This window comes from Conger conger, chromosome 12 (genome assembly GCF_963514075.1).
Source record: "Conger conger chromosome 12, fConCon1.1, whole genome shotgun sequence".
Lineage (NCBI taxonomy): Eukaryota > Metazoa > Chordata > Actinopteri > Anguilliformes > Congridae > Conger > Conger conger.
In genome coordinates, this window is record NC_083771.1 from 13,110,719 (window position 1) to 13,116,523 (window position 5,805).

Consider the following 5,805-nt stretch of genomic DNA (forward strand, 5'->3'; position numbering starts at 1 on the left):
CCAACCTTCCAGGTGCTAGCTCAGCCACTAGGCTACATGCTGCACCCATTGGTACATTTTATGCCAGTGCCATTTGTACATTGCCCTGCAGGGCTGCCTGCCACAGTCAGTCCATTGATGCTCTAGAAGAGACTATTCATGCTCTAGAATAGCATATCCATGCTCTAGAACAGCATATCCATGCTCTAGAACAGCCTGGTTCAGCACTGTTCTGTGGTGTTTAGTGTGGTATCATGGTCCACACCACGTCTGGACTGAAGCCTTCCCAGCAGCCTTCGATCCTCCCCCTGCTTCTCTGCATTATTAAGTGCGGAGCTGCTCATGGACTACAGCACACACTCACACACACACACACACACACACACACACACACACACACACATACACACACAGCACACACTCACACATAATGCAGTGTAATCCTATTGCCAACCAATAAGTCACATCTCTACCATGACTGAAAAATCCTCAGCTTTCTATTATGAGCAAGACCTCCCACGTCTGGCACCTTTTCTCCTCCACCCCGCGCTCCCTCTTCAGAGTCGTTCCACACTCCATCCCTCTCTTCTGCGGAGCTACCCCGCCTGTGCGTCTGGTCAGCCGCTCTTTGCTTAAAGCGGGAATTCACGCCGTCCGGTGCTCCACTGAGATTTGCACAACGCCTCTCCCGCTAGCGTATTGTCTATTCTCTGGGTGTCTTTTGCCTGTGAATTATGCATGGCCGGTGCTGCGTCTCTGCCTGGGCGTGCAGAGGCCCGCGCTGGTTTAATCTGGTGTTTTATGTGCCGTTCCTCTCATCCGTCCTCACGGGGGACTGAACAGCGGGATACTCTGCGGCAGGAGAGCACTGAGCGCTGAGCACTTCAGCCACAGCAGCAGGGGGCAGTGCAGGGTGGCCAGGTGAAGTGGCATGAGTGACATCACACTAATTCTGGACTGTGACATCACTAATTCTGGAACAGAACCATCAAACGTGACGCAATGGCTACAGTGGAGCTGCTGTCATTAATTGCAATGGATTCGTTACCTCAGCGTCTGATGGCGATCACTGGCATTGATGGCTGCAGTGGAGCCGTGCCGTAAGAGAGGGCAGGGGTAAATGCCAGATATGAGTGACATCACACATTCTGGAACAGAACCAAGTATCTGTCAGCATAGCTCAGGGGTACTGGTGACATCACACATTCTGGAATAGAACCAAGACTTTGTTAGCATAGCTCAGGGGTACTGGTGACATCACACATTCTGGAATAGAACCAAGACTCTGCTAGCAAAGCTCAGGGGCACTGGTGACATCACAAATTCTGGAACAGAACCAATACTCTGTTTGCATAGCTCAGGGGTTCTGATGACATCACACATTCTGGAATAGAACCTTTGATTCATAAGGGAGGTCATCGAGTCATAGAGTTTGGATGCGTGTGTTCAGAGATGCTCTTCTGCATACCACTGTTGTAATGTGTGGTTATTTGCGTTACTGTCACCTTTACCGTTTGCAGTAACAAGCTGGTTTATAGGTCTGCCTAATGAAGTGCTCCCTGAGTGTACATACCAGTGCTTTGTCCCAAACATTATGGTGCCCTGAAATGGGGGTAATATGTATAAACACTGCTGTAATTTCTACATGGTGAAACCAAAATGTATAACAATGCCCTTTATTAAAATCTGACAATGCGCACTTTAACCACATGTGATTGTTTTATTACAAATCTCAAATTGTGGAGTGCAGAGGCAAATAAATAAATGATGGGTCTTTGTCCCAAACGTTATCGAGGGCACTGTACGTGCACCGGGCTAATAGTCGCGTAACGTACGGGTGTCAGCGACGTCATTACCTGAGCGGAACCCTGAGCTGATTTAAAGCTGTGTCCCCCCGTCGCGCCGGCCCCGTCCGGTCGGAAGCTGTGCCTTCCCGCGGGAAATGTTGCGGAAGGAACCGGGCATCTGTTGCCACGGTGAGAGTGGACAGAGACGAAAGCGCATTACTGGCGCGCGGCTGGCCCCTTTCATTCAGGTGTTGGCCCCGTGGCACGTGGAGAAGCGTTTAAACTGTCTCCGGATCCGTCCGGATGCTAACGAGTTTGCCGAGCAGCCCTTAATCTCCTGGGGTTGAAGGCTCCTCCTTTTGTTCTCCTGGTAGAGGAGCTCCTTCTCATTCACGTGGAAATCGATACCTGGAATGAATAGGAGCTGGCCTCTAGGGAAAAGAAATAACAACAACAACAACAACTTCTCAATGAACGGGCTTTGGAGCTAAAGACGTATTGTGGCACGTGCAGGTGTGATTCGATCTACTGTACAGGCTTAATCATTTATTTTATTGAATTATTCGGGAAAGACTTTTCTCATACTGCTGTCATAGTAACAAAATGGCTACCAGGAGCATTTTGCAGGAGTATCATTATCATTATTAAAACTGAAGCAGCCTGCACAAAGATTTTAATGAAAACTAAGCTCTCCTCTCATTTGGAGAAGAGTGAATAACGGTGGATAGTGAATGGTGGAGAATCCTGGGTCGGCGTCCTGCTGTAAAATCCAGCTGTGCCAGCTTGACCAGCCTATCATCCAGCGTGGTCAAGCTGGTCATAAACTGTTCTGAGTATGAGCTCATCAACCAGCTAGTGCTGGTAGCTTGTCTTGCTACCAGCTGTTTCAAACCATGGTTTGAACTGGGAACTGGGAACTGGGAACTGGGAATAAAACATATAGAGCTAGGAGCTAGTCTGAACTGGTCACCAGCTAAACCATGTTGAGCTGGGAGCTGGTCTGAACTTTAAATTGCTCTGAAATGCAAGGCTGACCTTTTGTCTTCACAGCAGTTTGATCAGTTGATCAAAATTGAATCTCTAAACTGAATTGGCTAAACCAGTGTTCATAGTATAGGGCAAAAGTTTGTGGAATCCAGGCCATAGTATCGAAAGATATCACTTCGAAACAGTGGCAATGAAAAAAAAAAAAAAACAGTTAGGAAAGATGTAAACAATGGGCCAATTAGATACCTAATCTGGCCAGTAAGGGTGGGGCCTCTGAGCCATTGTCATTCCTGGGATAATACGGCAAACCCCTGTCACCCTCTACCGGAGGAGGCCAGATCGTTCTTTGGGAGAGTAAGGAGTAATGCTCTTGTTAAGCAATGCATGTAACAAATACACTACAATACAATGCAATGCCCATGCTCTCACATTCTCTCTCTCACTCTCTTCTCACATGCACATACTCAGTCACGCACACACACACACTCCATCTGTTTCTTTATTTTACCCTCCCTCACTCCCTAAATTAAACGGAATGCAACATGTTTTATTGGCAACAACCCATTGTGTAAATATTGGCAAAGCTGTTTAAATATAGCATGTATTTTCACAGAAACCAGCAGGCCAATATGTAATTCTAATGACTATCATTGTGTTTTTTATTGAGTTGGAAACAACACTCGTGTAAGTACATATTCATAGTATGAAATATTAGCGGCAGTGTTTATTCACAGGCTCTCAAACCTCACTCACCTCCTCCCTCTTTCTGCAGTTTGCTGCGAGAGCCTGTCTGAGCATGTCTGGCTCAGAGATATCCATGCTGCAGTGAGCCAGGAGAGAGAACCCAGCTCCCAGACACCCTGGAGAACCTGCAACAGGTGCTGAAGGTGAGCATGACCTCACAGGTGGCACCGGGCAGGCCGCGCCCAGTGAAACGTCGGAGATGAAACGATGGTGCCAAGGCAGCGTTGGCAGGGGAAACCGTATCTCTTTGTCCTTTTCTGTTTTCTGAGCTGATATCTCCTGCCTGCCAGTGTGAGGGATATTTCTGTCAGACCATTACGTATGTGTTGCTGTCACCACTTAACTGTGCGTGGATATCCAGCATATGCGGGTGTATTTCTCAACTTCAACCTCTGTGCTGTCTGCATATGCAGGTGTGCTTCTGAACTTTGACCTCTCTGCTGTCTGCATATGTGGGTGTGCTTCTGAACTTCGACCTCTGAGCTGTCTGCATATGCGGATGTGCCTCTGAACTTTGACCTCTGTACATTACATTACATTATTGGCATTTGGCAGACGCTCTTATCCAGAGCGACGTACAACAAAGTGCATACCCATAACCAAGGATAAGTTCGCTGAAAGACCCTAGAGGGAAGTACAATTTCAACTGCACTGTACTGTCTGCATATGTGAGTGTGCCTCTGAACTTTGACCTCTGAGCTGTCTGCATATGCGGGTGTGCCTCTGAACTTTGACCTCTGTGCTGTCTGCATGTGTGAGTGTGCCTCTGAACTCTGACCTCTGCCCCTCAGCATATGCAGGAGGCAGCAGAGTGTAGGCCGCAGCTGGAGCATGACCAGGCCCTGGCTGTCCTTGGCACCAAGCAGCAGGACCTCCACCTACTGCAGAAGGTAAGAGGCACCCTTACCCTCTGCCCAGAGAAAAGGGTGACTGAGAGAGAAATACCCTGAGGTGGGTATACTTCAAACTGGTGTGGGGGGGGAACTATCCCAGTTCAGTCCATATTTTTTTAAACGGCTTAATTTATTAAGCTATGTGAATGCGACATTAATCCCTAGAGCACTTTTTGGTGTTTCCTTTTAAATTATGCCTTGTAGGTTGGACAGTGTTGGCACCTTATTCTATGATTCAGTGATGATGCATACAGGGTAGAAAGTGATTTTCAGTTGAAAGAATTCGTGAAATTATTGTTTTGTTTTTTTAAACCTGGGTTTAGCTGACTTGGGGCCATAGCTTTGGAGTGTTAGAAACACCATTCAAAGACAGCAATAGTAACCATCAATGGAAGACTCGGGCGCCGGATAACAAAGCGATAACTTTCAGCAGTGTGAGATATTCGCAGATACGTATAGCTGGCCCACTGGGACAGTCAGGCACACTTTGTCATTTGATTGGTTTGGTCTTTTCTGTAGCGTCTGAAGGATTCTCCAGACTGGGCAGTCGCAGTCGGCTGCAGTTGGGGTGAACGCTGAAACCATCTGGCCGACTAAAAACAGCTTTTCTGTTTACACGGAAAGGCTGTACCATGTTGTCTATTCCTAGATCTACCATGGCAGTGGATTGACAAATCGAAGAGAACTGAGACAACCTCCTCCAGAAGTAGAAGTGGAAGCAGGAATAAAAGGCTGTTTTTGTTCTTGTCTACACTCAAAACTGCTGTTGCGCTGAAAAGTGATGACTGTGTGTTCTCCCGCCTCAGGCTGAAGCTGAAAAGGAGCATGAGGGTGTGGTCCACCTGTTAGAGGTGAGCGGATTGGGTGCGGCTGGGGCCAATGCAGGGTGAGGGTGGGGAGATGGACAGTATGCCTGTATGCAGGTGGAAGCAAGCTTGAGGTTAGGTGGGATTTGTGAAGATGAGAGGCATAGCCCATGCCAGAATGCATGGTCAGTATCCCTTGCTCATTCTGCCCCCCCTTCTCTCTCTTTTTATTTCCCTCTATCTCTGACTCATCCCCCTCAGTGTCTCTCCCTCTCTCTCTCTCTGCTCTCCCTCTCTCTATTTCCCTATCTCTGACTCTCCCATCAGTGTCTCTCCCTCTCTCTTTCTCTCTCTGCTCTCCCTCTCTCTATTTCCCTCTCTCTCTGACTCCCCCCTCAGTGTCTCTCCCTCTCTTTCTCTCTCTGCCCCCCCCTCTAAATTCTTCAATGCAATATGCTTCACCGAAAAACATACAGTAAATATTGCCAAAGTATCCCAGAAAAAGTACACACAGAAATACAGCTCTTTCTCTGTCTCTGTCTCTCTCATCCTCCCTGTGGCAAGACTAAGGTTCGAGAGCTGGCACTGAAATGCTGGTCGCAGAGTGAG

General features: G+C 47.8%; 1 long non-coding RNA gene across 1 annotated transcript in view; it reads left to right on the forward strand.

The window, feature by feature from the left end:
* Window positions 1-5,160, forward strand: part of LOC133105695 (uncharacterized) — a 54,090-nt gene extending 48,930 nt beyond the window's left edge. The window contains exons 3-5 of the long non-coding RNA XR_009703889.1: window positions 3,526-3,640; window positions 4,289-4,387; window positions 5,040-5,160. This is a non-coding gene — a long non-coding RNA (uncharacterized LOC133105695). The remainder of the gene's footprint in view (window positions 1-3,525; window positions 3,641-4,288; window positions 4,388-5,039) is intronic.
* Window positions 5,161-5,805: the final 645 nt, after the last annotated feature.